This window comes from Budorcas taxicolor, chromosome 13 (assembly GCF_023091745.1).
Source record: "Budorcas taxicolor isolate Tak-1 chromosome 13, Takin1.1, whole genome shotgun sequence".
Taxonomy (NCBI): domain Eukaryota; kingdom Metazoa; phylum Chordata; class Mammalia; order Artiodactyla; family Bovidae; genus Budorcas; species Budorcas taxicolor.
In genome coordinates, this window is record NC_068922.1 from 815,792 (window position 1) to 837,696 (window position 21,905).

Here is a 21,905-nt window from a genome sequence, read left to right on the forward strand (position 1 = left end):
ATAGGTATACATGTGTCCCCTCCAACCTGAACATCACTTCCACCTCCCTCCCCATCCCATCCTTTCAGGTTCTCACAGAGCACTGGCTTTGGGTACCCCTTTTTCTTTCTTTTTTTTTTTTTTAATGTTAATTCAGACAGAATCCAAGTCAACTAATATTTATCAAGCACCTATTAACCATCCTCGTCACAACCTGAAGGGTAGTATAATTAATATTCTCCCCTTGCAAATGGGGAAAGTAAGCTTCAGATAAGACTTTAGAACTTCCTAAAGAACTATGGCTATGCCAAAGTCTTTGACTGCGTGGATCACAATAAACTGTGGAAAATTCTAAAAGGGATGGGAATACCAGACCACCTGACCTGCCTCTTGAGAAACCTGTATGCAGGTCAGGAAGCAACAGTTAGAACTGGACATGGAAAAACAGACTGGTTCCAAACAGGAAAAGGAGTACATCAAGACTGTATATTGTCACCCTGCTTATTTAACTTATATGCAGATTACATCATGAGAAACGCTGGGCCGGAGAAAGCACAAGCTGGAATCAAGATTGCTGGGACAAATATCAATAACCTCAGATAGGCAGATGACACCACCCTTATGGCAGAAAGTAAAGAAGAACTAAGGAGACTCTTGATGAAAGAGGAAAGTGAAAAAGTTGGCTTAAAGCTCAACATTCAGAAAACTAAGATCATAACATCCTGTCCCATCACTTCATGGCAAAATAGATGGAGAAACAGTGGAAACAGTGGCTGACTTTATTTTTCTGGGCTCCAAAATCACTGCAGACGATGATTGAAGCCTTGAAATTAAAAGATGCTTACTCCTTGGAAGGAAAGTTATGACCAACCTAGGTAGCATATTAAAAAGCAGAGACATTACTTTGCCAACAAAGGTCCGTCTAGTTAAGGCTATGGTTTTTCCAGTAGTCATGTATGGATGTGAGAGTTGGACTATAAAGAAAGCTGAGGGCCGAAGAACTGATGCCTTTGAACTGTGGTGTTGGAGAAGACTCTTGAGAGTCCCTTGGACAGCAAGGAGATCCAACCAGTCCATCCTAAAGGAGATCAGTCCTGGGTGTTTATTGGAGGGACTGATGTTGAAGCTGAAACTCCATTACTTTGGCCACTTGATGCGAAGAGCTGACTCATTTGAAAAGACCCTGATGTTGGGAAAGATTGAAGGCAGGAGGAGAAGGGGACAACAGAGGATGAGATGGTTGGATGGCATCACTGACTCAATGGACATGAGTTTGGGTAAACTCCAGGAGTTGGTGACGGACAGGGAAGCCTGGTGTGCTGTGATTCATGGCGTCACAAAGAGTCAGACACGACTGAGTGACTGAACTGAACTGAACTGAAGGATCTCTGGGAGTCTGCGTATGCAAGTTGTATGAAGGCTACAGAAACTCCAATTGGCACTTTGCTTATTTTTTTCATGATATGCTTCTGTTTTCCCTCCATTCTTATGATTTAACTAAATATATAAAGGGAACACAATGACTAATACTATATTGGTGTGCCCTAAATAGCCTTTAAGATTCAATAAAGCATTAAGTATTTGTCCTGGGGACTTCCCTGGTGGTCTAGTGGCTAAGATTCTATGCTTTCAGTGCAGGGGTCCAGGGTTTGATCCCCGGTTAGGGAACTGGATTCCACGTGCTGCAACTGACACCTGGTGCAGCCAGATTAATACATTTTTTAAAAAGTATTCTGTACATTCCATTTTCATGGCATTATGGTCAATCCTACATATCCAGCAAATGGTGGATGTGACCCTATTATGTGTAGTAGTTTTTAAAATAATTTATTCCAGGTTTTAAATAAGTCTTAGTAGAAACTAGAGTCAAGTCCATATATAAAGTTGAGACTAGGCATTCCATGTCTCTTATCAAGAATTGCAGAGATGCTAGCTAATCATCACATTCATTTCATCCTTGGAAAACTGGCCTCTTTTTCAAGGTTGACTCAATAATAAATAATGTTTGAGTGCCCCCAAAAGGAGCAGAACACTCTGTAATGGAACTCACTATCCATCCATCTGTTTATCTATCTGTCTCTCTTCCTCCCTCCTTCCATCCATTGTGTATGGAGTTTCTATTATGTCCAGGATTATTTTATGGGCTGAAGACAAGACATGTAGGGGAGAGGGAAGCAGAAGGGGGCACAAATAGGAGAAACAGTAGGTTCAGGATCTAGATGGAGGAAAAGGCTTAGAGGATCTGATACAACACTGCAGGCAGAAACGGAGATCACAACCACTTTGCGCAACGCAACCCAGAATGAAACTGCATTGCCCTTAATCCTCATATGGTTAGTTAATCCAATCAAGATGTGCAGTTTGGGAGGGAGGGGATGGGGAGAAAGTTTTTCTCAATTCTCACCCTTTTCCTCTTTTGACTTAGATTGGGTTTAGACCTGGGTAGTTAAGTTGGGGTTTCTCCCCTGCACTGGGGATAGAAAATATTTTGCTTTGTTTTTGATTTTTGCTGCTTTTTGCTTGTTTAAACAGGAATGAGGAAAGTTGAGGGTAGGTATGCTCTTTCAAAACTGTAAGACAACCCCTACCACATTTTTAAACAGCTCAAAGCTCATCTTGGTGCAATGACTTTATTGTTTACTTTAAATCTAGCTAAAGAACAATTGCCTCACAGTCAGTTCTGGGAAATAAAATACAATGCTGAAATCTACCAAGATTGACATATGGTACACATAGATGATAAGATTATCTATTTCGTATCACATCTCCCTGGAATTATAACATTCTTATTGTGAAAAACATGGAAAATTCTGAGAAACCTGAAGAAAAACAACACCCAGAACCCTGTCAATCAGAGATGAGCAAGCATTATCAACAAGCTGATAGAGTTATTTTCCTTTCTGCTTTTCAGGTATATATGAAAGTAAAATTGGGAAACTGCATACAATTTAAAATCATGCTTTCTTCATTTTACACATAATAAGCACCTCTGTTCTTCCAAAACATGTTTTCTAATGACTGCCTAATAATTCATTATATGGTGGAATGATACTCTATTACTGGGCATTAAAACACTATGTTTTTTTTAAAAAAAATTGTTTCAATTTTAGAATAATATGTGTACATCAATACTAAATTCAAAGATACCAAGGGGCACACAGTAAAAAAAAAAAAAAAGCCTCTCATCCTTGTCATCTAGCCATTCATTTCCCTCCCTGAATGTAACCATTGTTACTGCTTCTTGTGTGCTATTCCAGAAAAGCAACAAATATGGATACATTCTTTATTCTTCCAAAGTGGTAGGATAATTCTGCACCTTTGTTGTTTCATTGGTGATATATTGAGGAAATAGTTGCAATCAGTCTGCTATTAGCAGACATTTTCATTGTTTCCAACCTTTTGCTACTACAAACAATGATGCAATAATCTTACATGGACATTAATTTTGCATGTGTTGAAGTATACCCATCAGACAAATTCCAAGAAGTGGAACTACTGGCCAAAGGTAATCTCATTTTTTTTGAATTAAAAAAAAATTTTAAGTTTTTAGCCATGTCTCATGGCTTGCAGGATCTCAGTTCCTCGACCAGGGATCAAACTCACACCCTTGGCAGTGAAAGCCCCTGGATCGCCAGGGAATGTCCAGGAATCTTTATTTAAAAATTGAGTACTACCAAATTGCTCTCCTTGGTGTTTGCATCAATTTATCTATGAAGGCACAACATATGAAGGTGCTTGTTTCCCCACACCCCTAACAATATAAAATGTTATCATTAAAAAGGAAACTAAAAAAAGATAAAAAGAAACTCAATCCATCTGAGTCACAAATGATGGCATGAAAATGAGGCTAAGCATTTTATCTATTTTAGAAACATATGCTTTTCTTTCTGTGAACTATTTCTTCGCTTCCTTTGCTCATTTTTCTGCTAGGCTTTGCTCTTTTTTTTTTTTCTTCTTAATGTAGATTTATAGTCGTTCTTTAAAAAATAAGAAAGTTACCCCTTTGCCGGCAATATGTTTTTCCCCCGTTTATTTCAATTTTGGGGGCCACACTGCAGCAGCTTGTGGGTTCGTGGTCTCTCGGCCAGGGGATGAATCTAAGCCGTCATCAGTGAAAGCACTGAGTCCTAACCACTCCCAGGGCCCTCCTGTTTACCATCTGTATTTATTTACAGTTTTCTTCTCAATGGAGAAAATTTTAACTTTTATAATCACAACTTAAAATCTTGCTTTCTTTATTTATAAAGCATATATAATATATATACAAAATATATAAAATAAATAAAGCAAGATTTTAAGTTATACATTTTCTTTTGAGGCTCTGAATATTACAGATTACTCACAAAGTCTTCCTTCCCTAGATTTCCTTTAATTACATTTTTTTCCCCTTTAGTCATGCCTGATGGCTTATAGGATCTTAGTTCCCCAAACAGGGATTGAACTTCTGCCCTCAGCAGTGAAAGAGCAGAGACTTAACCACTGGACCAGGGAATTCCCTCCTTTGAGTAGGGAATTGTTGCCCATAATTTCATATCAATCTTTTATCCTTCTAGAATTTTTTTCCAAATACTGCCCAATTGTCCCAACACCAATTATTAAATACATCATCTATCTTACTGCATTCATTTTCTTTTTTTTTTTATTTTCTTAATTTTAAAAACTAAAGTTACCATATGAATGCACAGTAACAGGTAATATCTGGTCTTTCTAGACTATGAAAAGAAATCAACAAAATGACTATCAATTTTATATCTTAAAAATATACTTGAATACACCATGAAATTATTTGTAAGAAAATAATGGTCAGATGCTTTTCCAACCTGTGAGCACATTTGCCCACTCTGAACTCCTTTAGTCTCACATGCTTCTGTATTTATCACATTAGCACCTTATTTCATGCTTTTCTATTTATGAATGGCCTGCACTCTACACTTGAAGTTTTACTATGGTCCTCTGCTGTGCAATATAAGACTATTCTGATGATGAACCATTATATACATGTGTATATATTTCCCCAACTGGCTAATACTATTTTACGGACACATAGCAATAGCTTACTTTTTCACCCCTTTGAGCACTAAGTGCACAGCCAGACACAAAGAGATGGGGCCAATCCAAACTGTGCAGATGAAATGTGGTGAGCGTCTTGTCGGTGCTCAGTTTTGTATGCATGCTTTCTTTTTTCCCTCAAGTTTCTGTGTTTTCTAGGCTGTCTTTACAAAACACCGAACCCTGCTTCTTTATCTGTGCCTGTGCACAGTGACAAAGGCTTTGGGGGTTCAGGAAAGAAAAGATGTATAAAGATAACACATTTGGGCACTTGGTAGTAAAATCCAGAGCTTCTGCTGGAATTTTCTCTTGAAGCTTTCAACAGCAGAACTTTTGCTGTGACAGGGAGCAGCATTCTAACAGGACTGTCAGGAGTCTTCTCCTCTGAGTGTCCATCCATTTGTCAAACTGGAAAAAAAAAAAATGGTAAAGCAAAAAAAAAAAAAAAAGCTCTAGGTTTAGTCTGACACCAGAGACGCATTATGAAAGAGATAAAGAACTGCATAGAAAGTGAGTTTAGTAACTTATTCTTAACGAGTTGTATGCATTTTCTTCCCTAACAAGTACACCCCATGTTTTGCCACCTACCTGTTCTTTCTCACATTTGTGTGTGTGAGCCCAAGCAAGGCTGGTATGGACATAGACGTGCACTTGACCTCAAAATTTGGAGTTACAGAAAAATCTGGGAGGTGGTCCATAGCCATAAACTGAGAATATATACAGACTTGTAAAATGTAGATCTTTAACTTTTGATGGGGCTATATCCCAATTAATCCATCATAAGTTGAAAATATCATAAATTTAAAATGCACGTAATACACTTAACCTACCAAATATCCTAGCTTAGCCCAGTCTACTTTAATGTGCTCAGAATGCTCACATGAACCCTGATGCTAGTTGCTGTTGTTCAGTCACTCAGTCATGTCCAACTGTTTTGCGACCCCATAGACTGTAGCTCACCAGGCTCCTGTGTCCATGGGATTCTCCAGGCAAGAACACTGGAGTAGGTTGCCATGCCCTCCTCCATGGGATCTTCCTGACCCAGGGATCAAACCTGAGTCTCCTGCATTGACAGGGGTAGTCTTTATCACTGAGCCACCAGGGAAGCCCTCACATGAACCTACAGTTGGGCAAAATCATCTACCACAAAGTCTATTTTATAATAAAGCATTGACTAGTTCATGTAATTTATTGACTACTACACCTGGAGAAGGGAATGGCAACCCACTCCAGCATTCTTGCCTGGAGAGTTCCAGGGACAGAAGAGCCTGGTGGGTTACAGTCCATGGGGTTGCACAGAGTTGGACACGACTGACGCAACTTAGCATGTACACAAGCACAGTGAATGTGAAACCAGAATGGCTGTCTGGGTACTAATGGTATTAAGTGTATTTGGCCTGTACTCTTGTGACCGAGTGGCTGACTAGGAGCTGTGGCTCACTGGCTGCCCAGCACCATAAATGAGTATCCTACTGCACATGGCTAGCCACCCCTCCCCAAAAAAACCCAAATACAAAATTTTAAATATGGTGTTCACTGAACGTCTATCACTTTTGCATCACTGTAAAGCTAAAAAGTTGCTAAGCCAAAGCATCTTAAGCCATGGACTGTCTGTACAACCTTAAGAGAAGACACCTGGGCAGTCAGTCTCCCCCCACAGTTTCTACATCAGCTCATTAGTGATTAAAACTCCAGGACCAGAAACAAACCTTTGCATTCACAATTAGAGATAAGGCAATACAAGCAAATATCTCTGAGAAGGGGGAGTATATAGGGTTAAAGTCCTGTGTGTGTGTGTGTGCTCTCAGTCACTCACTCTCGTTTGACTCTTTGCTGAGCCTGCTAGGCTCCTCTGTCCATGGAATTTTCCAGGCAAGAATACTGGGATGAGGTGCCATTTCCTATTCCAAGGGATCTTTCCGACCCAGGGATCGAACTTGTGTCTTTTGGGTCTCTTGCATTGGCAGGTGGATTCTTTACCACTAGCACCACCTGGGAAGCCCCAGCTAAAGTCCTGCTGCTGCTGCTGCTAAGTTGCTTCAATCGTGTCTGACTCTGTGTGACCCCATAGACGGCAGCCCACCAGGCTCCCCCGTCCCTGGGATTCTCCAGGCAAGAACACTGGAGTGGGTTGCCATTTCCTTCTCCAATGCATGAAGGTGAAAAGAGAAAGTGAAGTCACTCAGTCGTGTCTGATTCTTAGCGACCCCATGGACCGCAGCCTACCAGGCTCCTCCGTCCATGGGATTTTCCAGGCAAGAGTACTGGAGTGGGGTGCCATTGCCTTCTCCGAGTTAAAGTCCTACTAATATGTAAATGATTGATATGATTGGAAAGGAAAAGTTGATAGAAGGACCTGGGAAAAAAAAAGAGGGCCAGAGACAGGAAGTTCACGTCAAAGCAATCTGGGGCATACCAAACAAATGCTTGGGTTACTTCACAATTTTCCCCAGTGATGACCCCAAACCAGTCTCAAGATTAGTGACTGATCAAAGATAAGAGCATGAGAGCTGGCCAAAATCTAAAGAAAGGTTCTTATGGGAACAGCTAGCAGCGGAAGGAGCTGTTATCAGAGTCTAAATTTCTGTTTTTCTTCTTTAGTCCATTAGAGAAGAGAAAACAGGAAAGTTTGGGGCTACTTGTATTTTATATGCTATTGTATTTCACCAATAGATATTTGCTAGTTATTATAAAGTAATCAGAATTTTATAATACTTTAGTTTTAATCATAAAATACATTGACCACCTAAAAAGACATGAAAGTGAAAGTGAAAGTGGAGTCATGTCCATCTCTTTGCGACCCCATGGACTGTAGCCTATCAGGCTCCTCCATCCATGGGATTTTCCAGTCAAGATTGCCGGAATGGATTGCCATTTCCTTCTCCAGGGGATCTTCCTGACCCAGGAATTGAACCCGGGTCTCCCGTATTGCAGGCAGACGCTTTTACCGTCTGAGCCACCAGGGAAGCCCTAAAAGAAAAAAAAAAAAAAAAAAGGCATATAAAGTAAAAATGTATTTTTGACAAGCCTTATGACAAGTCAACTTCTTTGTAATCATAGGATCTTTTTTTTTTTTAATTAGTTGGAGTACTTCTTGATTAAAACCATTCACTGTGGGACTTCCTTGGAAGTCCAGTGGTTAAGAATCTGCCAGTGCAGGGGACATGGGTTCCATCCCTGGTCTGGGGTGATTCCACATGCTGCAAGGCAAGTAAGCCTGAGGGCCACAACTGCTGAGCCCACACGCCACAGCGACTGGAGCCCAAGCACCCTGGAGCCTGTGCGATGAACAAGAGAAGCCACTGCAGCAGGAAGACCGCACACTGCAAGCAGAGAGGAGTGGCCCCATGCTCACGGCAACCAGAGAAAGCCCACACACAGCAGCGAAGACCAGCTCAACCAGGGACAAACCAATAAAAAGAATCTGCCTTCCAACGCAAGGGACTAGGGTTGACACCTGCTCAGGGAACTAAGATCCCACATGCCACACCTAGGGAAAGCCTGTGTGCTGCAACAAAGACCCAATGCAGCCAAACCAAAGAATTTTAGATAAAACAAAAACTAGTCACTGTTACCAGATCTTTTCAGTGCTCATCAATCTCACTTTGGATACTATCATTCAAGGGGGAGGGGGACTCGACAATGAAAAAAAAAAAAATCAGAAACCTTAACTTACAAGTAACTGAATAAAATGTACTCACGTATGAATGTTCCCAGATTTCCTCTCGGCCTGTTTCTGCACAGTCCATATTTCTAACTAACATAATATGAGACTTCTTTCCTTTGGGGATGGGTTATTAGAATGACAGAGAAGCCAGACCAGAGTGGTGAGGGCCAGGGGAAGGACCAGCCGACGATGCTGTGGTGATCTCTAAAACAAGGAGTCAGTGGGGGGCACATGGAGACAGGAGAGCTGCAGGGTTTTGGCGTGTAGGCAGTTTGTGGCAGTTCAGACTGTAACTGCCTTTCCAGCAGTTATACAGTGTGAGAGAACTGGGGAACAAAGAAAGGGGGTCTGGTAAGTAGTGTTATGAGTTCTGAATTGCATCCCCTGTGATTTTTCTTTGAGAGACAACATGAAAATTGGTATTCATCTTTAAAATTACTTTGGGCAGTGTTACGAGCTACTCTGTAGAAACTGAGCTACGTGGGGACACAGGATGGTTAGGGAAGAAATTTTTATGGGATATAATTATCACTACAGTAAATCAGAAATAACCCCAAATGCCTCACAATAGTGAATCAGCTCCACAACACGATAAGAGAAAATATGGCATTAAGGACTCATCGGGGCTTTGGGAGTGAGCCCATTCAGAGTCTCACTAAGAATCTCTTAATTTCTTCCTTTATACATTGATTGAATAATTATATCTAAATTTAGAGTTACTGGGAAGATTAAATAAATGAAAATATGTATAAAATTCCTAAAAGAGTGTGTGACTCATTGTACTCATGGTAGCTAATATTATAAACAGTGGTCCCCAAACTTTTTGGCACCAAGGACCAGTTTCATAGAGAAGAATTTTTCCACAGACTGGGGGAACAGGCAGGGAGGGGTGGCTTCGGGGTGATTCAAGCGCATTGCATCTTATGTAGTTCAGTTGCTCAGTCATGTCCGACTCTGCAAGTCCACGGGCTGCAGCACGCCAGACTTCCCTGTCCTTCGCCATCTCCTGGAGCTGGCTCACACTCACCGCCATTGGGTCAGTGACGTTCTCTTACCCTCTGGTCCTCTGTCATCCCCATCTCCTCCTGCCTTTAATCTTTCCCAGCATCAGTCTTTTCTAATGAGTCGGCTCTTTGCATCCAGTAGCCCAAGTATGGAGTTTCAGCTTCAGCATCATTCCTTCCAAAGAAATCCCAGGACTGATCTCCTTCAGAATGGACTGGCTGGATCTCCTTGCAGTCCAAAGGACTCTCAAGAGTCTTCTCCAACACCACAGTTCAAACACATCAATTCTTTGGCGCTCAGCCTTCTTCACAGTCCAACTCTCACATCCATACATGACCACAGGAAAAACCATAGTCTTGACTAGACAGACCTTAGTCGGCAAAATAATGTCTCTGCTTTTGAATATACTATCTAGGTTGGTCATAACTTTTCTTCCAAGGAATAAGTGTCTTTTAATTTCATGGCTGCAGTAACCATCTTCAGTGATTTTGGAGCCCAAAACAATAAAGTCTGATACTGTTTCCACTGTTTCCCCATCTATTTCCCATGAAGTGATGGGACCGGATGCCATGATCTTTGTTTTCTGAATGTTGAGCTTTAAGCCAACTTTTTCACTCTCCACTTTCACTTTCATCAAGAGGCTTTTTAGCTCCTCTTCACTTTCTGCCATAAGGGTGGTGTCATCTGCATATCTCAGGTTATTGATATTTCTCCCGGCAATCTTGATTCCAGCTTGTGTTTCTTCCAGTCCAGCGTTTCTCAGGATGTACTCTGCATAGAAGTCAAATAAGCAGGGTGACAATATACAGCCTTGATGTACTCCCTTTCCTATTTGGAACCAGTCTGTTGTTCCATGTCCAGTTCTAACTTTTGCTTCCTGACCTGCATACAGATTTCTCAAGAGGCAGGTCAGGTGGTCTGGTATTCCCATCTCTCTCAGAATTTTCCACAGTTTATTGTGATCCACACAGTCAAAGGCTTTGGCATAGTCAATAAAGCAGAAATAGATGTTTTTCTGGAACTCTTTTGCTTTTTCCATGATCCAGTGGATGTTGGCAATTTGATAGTGATGTTAAAAATAATAAGCATGAGGGGTAAATCATTAGATATACAATAATTAAATTACAAAGCACAAAGTTACCATGTTTGTACATTAAATAGGACAGGAAGCACATTTGCAAGGATTGAGGTCAGCTCAATTATTGTCATGGATGCCCAGAAGAAGAGAACAGGCTCAGATTGAAGAACAGTCATTTAGAATGAATATAAAAGAACATTAGGATTATAAAGCACTGCAGAAATCTATAAAAGAAAACATTCAAATCTTTTCCTGTAGAGATTTAAAAAATAATTACATTGGTTTCTCATTTATTTCCTTGATTATAACAGTCAAAGATAATTTATATTTGGCTTTGATAGGTGTTCTTTGCCTTGGGGGTTTCTCCTTTCTAATTGTGTTTATTTAGTCTAATAGAAAATGAATTGGCATTCCTTGAACTTCTACCAGTTGAAGGTGGGTAGATGACAGAAGAATGCTTAACAGCTGGGGAAAATCACCTTGGAATTTAAAAGGTGCTGGGAATAATCCCAAGAGTAGATAATCCATGGAAGAATTAACTGTACATGAATTTGGTAATTGCCTGGTATCTTTCTCTTTTTTAAAAAAATTTCTAAATTGAAGCATTGTTATTTTACAATGTTTTAGGTATCTAGCATAGTGATTTATATATGTATACACACACACACACACACACACACACACACACACATATTCTGTTTTAGATTCTTTTCCACTGTAGGTTATAATAAAATATTGGATATAGTTTCTTGTGCTATACAGTAGGTTCCTGGGTTTTTTTTTTTTCAAATCTATTATATATATTTAGTAGTTTGTATATATCTGTCCCACATCTCTTGCTTCAGCTCTTCAAGAAAAAAGAGCCATACCATCACAGCTAGGGATCTAATGTGTGAGGCAGGGGAGCAGCTAGGACTGTTTTCTTTTCCTAGTACCATGTATGATACCTCATTTTACAGTTAGTTCCTTTTTAATATTAATATCATATAATTAGTATACGACATTGTGCTATATTATTTTATGCTATACTATCTTATATGACCATCACTGGTGACTCAGTGGAAAAGAATATGCCTGCCAAGCAGGAGACAGGGGGTCAATCCCTGGGTCAGGAAGATCCCTTGAAGAAGGAAATGGCAACTGGCTCCAGTATTCTTGCTTGGGAAATCACATGGACAGAGAAGCCTAATGGGTTTGCAGTCCACGGAGTCGCAAAAGACTCAGACACGACTTAGTGACTAAACAGCAACAATACTATCTTATATCATATCATAATTATATTTTATAGTTACTTTTAATGCCTTTCGGGATTTCTTGACAATAGGATTGTGAAAATCCAATTTTCAGAGTAGTTGTTACAAGGATTCTTGCTGCACTTTCAAGATGTGAGAACCATTGTTAGGGCATCGGCACCACTCATCTCACACCAAATGGCAAGGAAAGGAATGTTCTCAGGTAGTGAGGTCAAGATGAAGGAAGAGGCTGTTATTTTTTTTGCTTTTTGGTTATATTACCCTGGGCTTCACTGGTGGCTCAGCTGGTAAAGAATCTGTCTGCAATCAGGAGACCTGGGTTTGATCCCTGGGTTGGGAAGATCCCCTGGAGAAGGAAATGGCAACCCACTGCAATATTCTTGCTTGGAAAATCCCATGGACAGAGGAACTTGGCAGGCTACAGTTCATGGAATCGCGAAAGAGTCAGACACGACTGAGCATGCACACATGGCTAAATATGAAACACTTTTTGGATTGTCTATCATTGAATAGGTTTCACATTACCTCTTGCCCCTTACTATCCAGATTGTTTTTAAAAGTGACTTTACTTCTAATATGAGATTGAGCTTTAAAGCCAATACTTGACTCCTACAATGAAAATCCCAAGTAATGCTAAGTTTAAAAATCAGTATCCTTCAGGATGCTTGGGGCTGGTGCACGGGAATGACCCAGAGAGATGTTATGGGGAGGGAGGTGGGAGGGGGGTTCATGTTTGGGAACGCATGTACACCCGTGGTGGATTCATGTCAATGTATGGCAAAACCAATACACTATTGTAAAGTAAAAATAAAAATAAAGAAAGAATAAATTGAGTTCGTAAAAAAAAAAAAAAAATCAGTATCCTTGGGCTTCCCTGGTGGCTCAGTGGTAAAGAATCTACCTGCCAACACAGGTAACGTGGGTTTGATCCCTGATCTGGGAAGATCCTACGTGCAGCAGAGCAACTAAGCCCGTGTGCCACAACTAGTGACCCTGTGTTGATCCCACGCACTACAACTTAAATGAGAAGGCTCTAGAGCCCAATCTCTGCAACAAGAGAAGCCATGGCAATGAGAAGCTTGCACACCACAACTACAGAAAAGCCTGTGCAGCGAGGAAGACTCAGCACAGCCATAAATAAAGAAAATTTTTTAAAAATCTGTATGCTTACTTCTCTCCTTTCTTTTTTTATTGAAAATGCATTCCTTATGCTATCAATCTGTTATGTTGTTCATAAAACACATAGACAAATAAAGCCTAAAACCTAAAATGGAGAGAGAAAACTGAATAAAAATAAACTTGAAATATCCCTTTCAAACTTAATTCCTGTGGCTTTCATGGAGGTATAAAGATTACCATATGATCTAGTGAATTTATGGAATAAGTTTGTTGTTGGGCAAAAGAGAAAAATCAGTGAGTATCATTTATTCATTTAGAAAATATTTATTAAATGCCTAATAGCATCAAGCAATGTACAACAAGGAGCATGGTAAAACCATGCCTGACCCTGTAGTTTGGCTGATTGGAGGAGAGAGATAATTAGTGATCTTTGCAAATATCAATGACCTTTGAAATATATGCTTCTATTAATTATGGTAAAAGAAAAGAATTAACAAGATCTTTTTAAAAGTTTGAAGACCTTGAATTTTATCCAGGGTGATATTAAAAATGTTTAACCAATTCTACCAACCAATCAAAATAGACAGAAGCTGGTCAGCCATACCAATGAATTCTGTGAGAACATTAGCCCTGGTTATATTAATTTAGGGATTTCCATTCATAGTAAGTAGAATGAAAATGCAAATATAGTCATTTTAAATATGCCCCTTTTTATTTTATCTATTTGCTTTTTTTATAAGTCTCTTTTTAAAGTTATTGGTAACAAAGTTAGTTTAAAAACACAAATACAATATGAGAAAAACTTAGCTAGATTTTAAATTTCGGGTATTTCTCATTTTGCCATTTTTAGTGAATTTATTTTATAAAATTTTATTGTTATTTTGAATAGATATTACCTTCACATGATTAAAAATTCAAAAGACACAAAAGGCTCTCCAGGTAAGAGTCTCTTCCACCCTTTAGACAGTTTTCCTGTCTGAAGGAAATCAATATTGCCCCTTTTCTTGTAAAAGTAAAAGTAAAGTGAAGTCGATCACTCATGTCCAACTCTTTGCGACCCCACGACTGTAACCTGCCAGGCTCCTCTGTCCATGGGGTTTTCCAGGCAAGAATACTGGAATGGGTTGCCACTTCTTTCTCCAGGGGATATGTAAAGTCTTCCAGAAACACTGTGTACATGACTTTTTTTTTTTTTTCCTTCTTTAGGTTAGTAAATATCTTTAGACTGGAGCTTGTACACCAGCACAGAAAAGAAGTGGTGACTAAATCAGACAAACAAGAACAGTAAGATACAGAGCTTTATTATGGATTGAATGTTTATGTCACCCCTAATTCCTAAATTGAAACCCTAACTCTGTGGTAATGACTCAGGGAGGTAGGTGGGGCCTTTGAGAGGATTAGGTCATGAGGGAGAGCATTCATATATGGGATTGTGAGCATCCATGCTCAGTCACTCAGTGTGTCTGACTCTTTGTGACCCCATGGATTGTAGCCCGCCAGGCTTCTCTGTTGATGGGATTTCCCAGGCAAGAATACTGGAGTGGGTTGCCACTTCCTACTCCAGGGGCTCTTCTTGACCCAGAGAGCGAACCAGAGTTTCCTGATTGGCAGGCGGATTCTTTACCACTGAGCCACCAGGGAAGCCCTCATGAATGGGTTTAGTGTCCTTTATTAAAGAGACTACAGAGTGACCTGTTAGCCCTTTGGTCATGTGAAGACACACGGAGAGTCTCTGAGCCAGAAAGCAGGTTCCCACCAGACACTGAGTCTGCTAGCACCTTGATCTTGGGCTTTCCAGCCTCTAGAACTATGAGAAACACATTTTCTGCTGTTTATAAGCCCCGCCCCCACCAGTGTTTCATTATAGCACCTGGAATGGACTAAGACATACGGGAAAATGAATCTCAGTAACTCACAGGGTAGGATATTCTGTCTACTGCCATATTCTGGGGCAAAGATGCTCCCTTAAAAGGAAAGAAGGCTTTGACAATATGCTTTAAAGATGGACTATTTCAAGTTCATTATATACATCTAGAGTTAAAGAAATCAAAGCATAGTTTTTTAAAAGGGATCCGGATTTGTTTTTTTAAATTAAGGTACAATTCATACACCATACCACCCAGCATTTTCATATATTCACAAGGCTGTAAAGCCAGCACTACTGTCTAATTTCAGAACGTTTTCATTACCCCCCAAAATAAATTCCATACCCATTACAGTCAGTCACTCCTCCCCTGCTCCCTGACCCCTAGAAACCACTCATCTCTTTTCTGTCTGTATGGATTTGTCTATTTTGAATATTTCATATAAATGGAATCATATACTAGATGGCTTCGGTGTCTGGTTTCTTTCACTCAGCATACTATGTTCAAAGTTTATCTATGTTGTAGCATATATCAGTACTTCATTCTTTTTTCTTGCCCATGCTTTTTAAAATTTAACCATTTTTAAGTGTACAGTTCAGTGACATGATGCACACTCACATTGTTGTGCAACATCCCCACCATCCGTCTGCAGAACTGTTTTTAAAACTCAAGCTGAAACTCTACCCGTTAAATAACCCATAAAATAGAGGTTCTTCGTAACCTCTATTTTACTTTCTTTCTCTGTGAATTTGCCTATTCTAAGAACTTCATAAAAGTGGAATCAAACAATATTGGTCCTTTAGTGTCTGGTTTATTTCACGTAGCACAATGTCTTCAAAGTTCATTCATGTGAGTAGCTTGAAACAGATACTATTCCATTGTTTGCCTAGACCCCATTTTGTTTATCCATTTCTCACCAAATGGATGTTTGGGTGTTTACATTTTTGACGATTATGAATAATGCCACTATGAACATTAGGGTACACATTTTTGTATGACCATGTTTCCAGTTCTCTTGGGTGGAAGAGACTCTCAATGCGACTGTAGAGGAATTTGATGAGTAATACACACTAGCCAGAGACGAATAGAGTAAGTCCCCTCATACAAACATTTGGGTTTCGAACTTTCAAAGATGCAAATGTGTGTTCGCATGTCCAGTCACATCAGTTCATATGTCTGGCGTGCATGATCACGTGTGTCCATCTTCTACAGGCGGCTGTGCTTTGTGTACTTTACAGTACAGTAGAGCAGTTTTTAAATTTCAAGCCCAGGATGTCTGGAAGCAAGCTTACAAACAGCGGGGTGTAGCCAGTTGTGTTAGTTGGGTACCGAGGCTGACTGTGTTGGATTTATGATCAAATTGGACCTATGAATTCGCTTTTGGAACAGAACTCATTCATTCAGAGTGGACTTACTCTACTTTGATCATGGACAACGGTCCCTGAGACGGTGTTTCCTTTGAGGAAGTGTGAAAGTAACTTAGATATGGATATATAGATTTATATAGATTCCTTTGTTAATGTTCTTTTCCATTATGGTTTATTCCAGGACACTAGATATAGTTCCCTGTGCTATACAGTAGGACCTTGTTGCTTAGCCATTCTAAATGTAATAGCTTACATTTACCAACTTCAAACTCCCAGTCTGTCCTGCTCTCTCCTCTGCTCCCGCTTGGCAACCACAAGTCTGATCTCCACGTCTGTGAGTCTGTTTCTGTTTTGAGGGTAGGTTCATGGGTGCCACAGTTTAGATTCCACATATAAGTGATATTCATATGGTGTTTATCTTTCTCTTTCTGACTTAGAATCAAGTATACTTTAAATAGTTACCCATTTTCCAAGCAGAGCTCTCCTTTCTTCAAATACCTACAATTAAAAAAAAAAAAAATGGAATGATTAAATATTTTGTGGTTTAAAATACCCATTAAAAAGAAATCATTAGGACTTCCCTGATGGCCCAGTGGCTAAGTATCTGCCTGCCAGTGCAGGGGACATTGGCTCAATCTTTGGTTCCAAAAGATTCCACATGCCTAGGCGCAACTAAGCACAAGTGCTACAAGTACTGAAGCCTGCCTGCCCTGGAGCCCCTGCTCCCCAACAAGAGAAGCCACCATAATGAGAAGCCTGCTCACTGCAGCCAGAGAGGGGCCCCTGCTCGCCAAAACCAAAGAAAGCCCATGCATGGCAATGAAAACCCAGCACAGTCAGAAATAAAATAAATTTTAAAAAAGACATTATTAAAGGATCAATCACTAAATATTGCCAGTCTTTTCCATTTTATCAACTGAGACAGATTTTGTACCTGAGAGGGTAACTTTATTCATAACTTGGGCAAACTTTCCTTTTTCTCAGTTTCTCCATGTGAGACAATTCATCTTAGAGAATAAATAATTTTTTAAAGGCAAGAAATAAGAAAAGAATGGAACTATAAAGTGAAATCATTTTTGGAATATGAAAGGCAATGACAAAACTGACAAAGGAAAAATAGGAAAACGGACAACCTCCCTCCAAACATTTCAGCATTACTAGTATTAGAACTTGTGAAATTTATGAGTGAGTAGCTCTGTTTTTTTATTTTATGAGTTCACATACCAGTGGGTGTACATTACATATATGTTTGCATATGTGCACCTCTGGGCTTATAGCTCAGTGTTTATCTGTATAGGTTTGTTGTTATATACCATTGAGGACAGAAGTTATGTCCTATTCACCTTGACTTCTCCACTGCAGAGTGCTGTACGTGGCATATTACAGGTGCTCAAGCTTGCTGGAAGGAATGATTATGCTTGCGACAAATGAATATCCTTTGGATGTATCGCTACCATGTAAGTGTGTTTACGTATTAGTGGAGAGGTGTTTTCCTGAGCTTCAGTCATTTGTGTATCTATCTGAATGGGTGAGGAAGGGACAACTCGAATGAGAAGGTTTGGCAGAGGAGGGCAAGCTGGAGCCAGGAAGCAAGAGACAGCAGGTAACAGGTGTGACTGTCTCTCTGGCGCCCACCCTGCACTCTGTCGGCTTTCAAAATTGGGCTCAATGTTTTCCCTTTCTCCTGGCACTTTTTATATTCTCTCACACTGTCAGAACATTCCTATTTAGAAACTGCTGCAGCTGCTGCTAAGTCGCTTCAGTCGTGTCCAACTCTGTGTGACCCCATAGATGGCAGCCCACCAGGCTCCCTTGTCCCTGGGATTCTCCAGGCAAGAACACTGGAGTGGGTTGCCATTTCCTTCTCCAATGCATTAAAGTGAAAAGTGAAAGTGAAGTCACTCAGTTGTGTCTGACTCAGCGACCCCATGGACTGTGCTCAGGGATGTTTCTTCCCTTTTGTGGAGGAGGATGAGGATCTGGTTTCATGCTTCTAACAGATCTGTTTTCCTTCCTTTTTTTAGACTCTCAAATTCTGCTTTCAAAGGGCAGGCAAAATGGAGACTGAAATAATTGATTCAACAACAACCTCAAGGCCTGTAAAATGCCATCTTTGCTACTAACCAGGAAATATCGTATATCACAGGTAGACACTTTTTATACTTTAGAGAATAAGAAAAAGAATACCATTTTTTCCTCCCTCCTAATTAACTGTCCCCTGGACTAGGACCCTCAAATAACAGTGACAGATAATCTCAGAATTTCTAGATGACAATAGAAGAGGGGATTTCCCTGGTGGTCCAATGGTTAAGACTGTGTGTTTCCACTGCAGAAATCAAGGGTTCAATCCCTGGTTGGGCAATTAAGGTCCCACAGGCCAATGAAGTGGTCAAAACAAGCAAACAAAGAAAAAGAAAACAGAAGAGAGTCTATAAAATTAAAAAAAAAAAAAAAAAAACCTATAGAATTTTTCAGAAGACTGAGAAATCAGGATTCAGGGCTTTCATGGTGGTCCAGGGGTTAAGAACCTGCCTGCCAGTGTAGGACATACAGGTTCCATTCCTGGTCGGGAAGATTCCACATGCCTCGGGGCAACTAAGCCAGTGATCCACAATTATTGATCCCGCATGGCCTAGAGTCCACGTACTGCAGCTAGAGAGTAGCCCCTGCTTGCTGCAACTAGAGAAAGCCCTCATGCACCAACGAAGACTCAGTGCAGCCAAGAAAAAATAAAGAATAACAAAAAAAAAGAGAAAAATCAGGATTCACACATTTCCAGAACCCTTCTCTTGTGTCTAACAAAGTCCTATCAAGCATCTAATTCCCCTCCCAAGTCTCGGGCACCAGCAATTCTCTGGCACCCACTGGTCTCACTCTTCCCAACTCCTCCTCCACTTGCAGCCCATGCTCCACCTGGCCTTTCTAGGATTCACTATTGCACCCCCAGGTGATTCTGTTCATTTTCTCTTCCCAGGTAGATTACAGCTACTTTCCCTTGTATGATCCACAGGTTCCAGGGGAAGCTCTCAGCAAAACACCTGCTGACTGAACAACAACAAGAGATTCAGATGTCATAGAATTTTAGGGCTAAAAGGAATCTTAGGATCTTTTTGTTCACTTTTTCTGTTTTAGAGAGGATAAGCAGAGACCCAAAGGGTTACCTTTATAGATTTTAAAGAAAAATCATTGGTTCCAGACTGTATGTTCAGCTGAATAATATACTGGGTTCCTCACTAAAAAGCTATGTGGTGCAAGCGTGCTTAGTCATGTCCAAGTCTTGAAGACCCCATGGACTGTAGCCTACCAGGCTCCTCTATCCATGGGATTTTCCAGGCAAGAATTCTGGACTGGGTTGCCATTTCCTACTCTAGGGGAATCTTCCTGACCCAGGGATCAAACCCACGTCTCTTGCATGTTCTGCATTGACAGGCAGATTCTTCATCACTAACACCTAGGAAACCCTGATAGAACCATGGTCTTTCTATTCTGACCCCCAACCTTGATCTTCCCTATTCTGATCTCAAGCCCTACATTCTCAATGAATTGCTGCCCATGGTTTGACCTGACAGTGGGGAAAAAAAAAAAAAAATTAGGTCCCAGGATGACAACCTCCTTTCAAAAGGAGGTTGGGAGGACCATCGTGGTGTCCAATGGCAACAGAAAGCATCAGAAAGAAAGGGGCACTGACTTGAAGGGGTGTGGAGAGTCAGCAAGAAAGTGGCAGGGGGAATTCCCTGGTGGTCTAGTGGCTAAGACTCCAAACTCCCTGTGTAGGGGCCTGAGTTCCCTCTCTGGTCAGGGAACTGGATTCCATATGCAACTAAAAAGATTCCACATGCCGCATCTAGAGATCCTGCATGCCGTAACGAAGACCCAGTGCAGTCAAATAAATAAATAAAATAAATATTTAAATAAACAAATAATAAATAAAGTCAGTCATTGATAATAAAATAAAATAAAGAGGGTAGGAGATAGATAGGGTCTTTAGAGGGCCAATGACCAAGTCTAAGCAGAGTCCAAGCAAATCCAGTTCTTCACCAAAAGGCGATTAGAGTCAGGTAGGAACTGATAGGCATGAGGGGCAGAAAGAGAAACACTAGACAAACCCAGATCTGGTTCTGACTCTACCCTTGACAAGAAGTTTAATTTGGAACAAATTATTTAACTGTCAGGCCCTCAGGCAGACTCAGAATCTTGTAGTCTCTGGTTGGGAGCAAGTCTTCATTCCAAGGATTTGCAACCAGATTTTTGATCTTTAAAAGCTGGAAGAGGGTTGGAAGGATAAATTTGGAGTTTGAGATTAACATATACAAACTGTTATATATAAAATAAATAACCAACAAGGACCTACTTATAGTACATACACTACTCAATATTGTGTAATCACCCATAAGGGAAAGAATCTGAAAAAGAATAGATATGTATAACTGAATCCCTTTGCTGTACACTTGAAACTAACACAACATTGTAAATCAGCCATACTTCAATTAAAATTAAAAAAGAGCCTGGAAACAGTATCACTTCAAGTGGAAAACATTAGAGTGAATGGTCTTTCCTTGCAGAATGTTGCAATTTGTTTACATCACAGTTTACTCAGAGCCTGCTGTTAAGTCAAAATCCCACGGTTGATATTTTAGTCTGTTGACACTGTGGTTGCATATTTCACCAAGTGCCATCATTACCGTGGAGGCATAAGACATTTGGGGCTCCTAAATTATGACCGATGGATGGTGGTTAGGTGCTTTTTCTCAGAACACCCTTTTAACTACACGTGTACTGAACTACATGTGTGAACCATATTTAAAAAAAAAAAAATGTTGATCACTTTCAATTAAAACACTAGACGGAAAAAAAAACCTTACACTAGACAGCAAAGAAATGCATACTTATAAAACATTCCTCCTCTCAATGTTTTCACAAGGCCTGAATTATCTTGTAATCTGAGGATGCTATAATTTTGGCATCTACATTTGAATTCAATCTCTCTGCTTAAAGCCTCTTGTGAAGTTAAACTCCTATGAGGTTTGTTTTAGACTGAAACAGTTTCATATTTTTCATTTTACTACAGTATAGATAAAAGGCCAAATTAAAACAAAAACCAAGGACTTCCCTGGTGGTACCGTGTTTAAGACTCCGCGCTTGCAATGTGGGTGCCTGGGTTCTATCCCTGGCCAGCAAACTAAAATCCAATATGTGTGCAGTGTGGCCAAAACAAAAAAGAGGACCTCAAAATTATGCTGATCATTGGCAAATGCCCTGTTGTAGAAGTGTAGAAAAGCCCTTGAAGTTATCGTATGGACACGGTCTGCCCAGCTATAAACTTAGGTATCTATTTTTAACCCCTTTCACAGTGTCAGAATGTTAGACCTGGAAGGGGCCTTTGAGGTCATCTGATCCAAGCCACTCAATTTCCAAAGGCAGGTAATAAAGATCAGAGGCATAAGAGACTTGCTGAAGTCAAGCAGGAGATTATTTAGTACAGATGATCTGGAACCTGTGTTTTTCAATTCTCAGCATTACTGT

The 21,905-nt window shown here is 40.2% G+C and overlaps 1 pseudogene; it reads right to left on the bottom strand.

Annotated features, from left to right (window-relative positions):
• LOC128058765 (F-box only protein 16-like) overlaps positions 1 to 21,905 on the bottom strand; it is a 46,585-nt pseudogene that overhangs the window by 22,017 nt on the left and 2,663 nt on the right.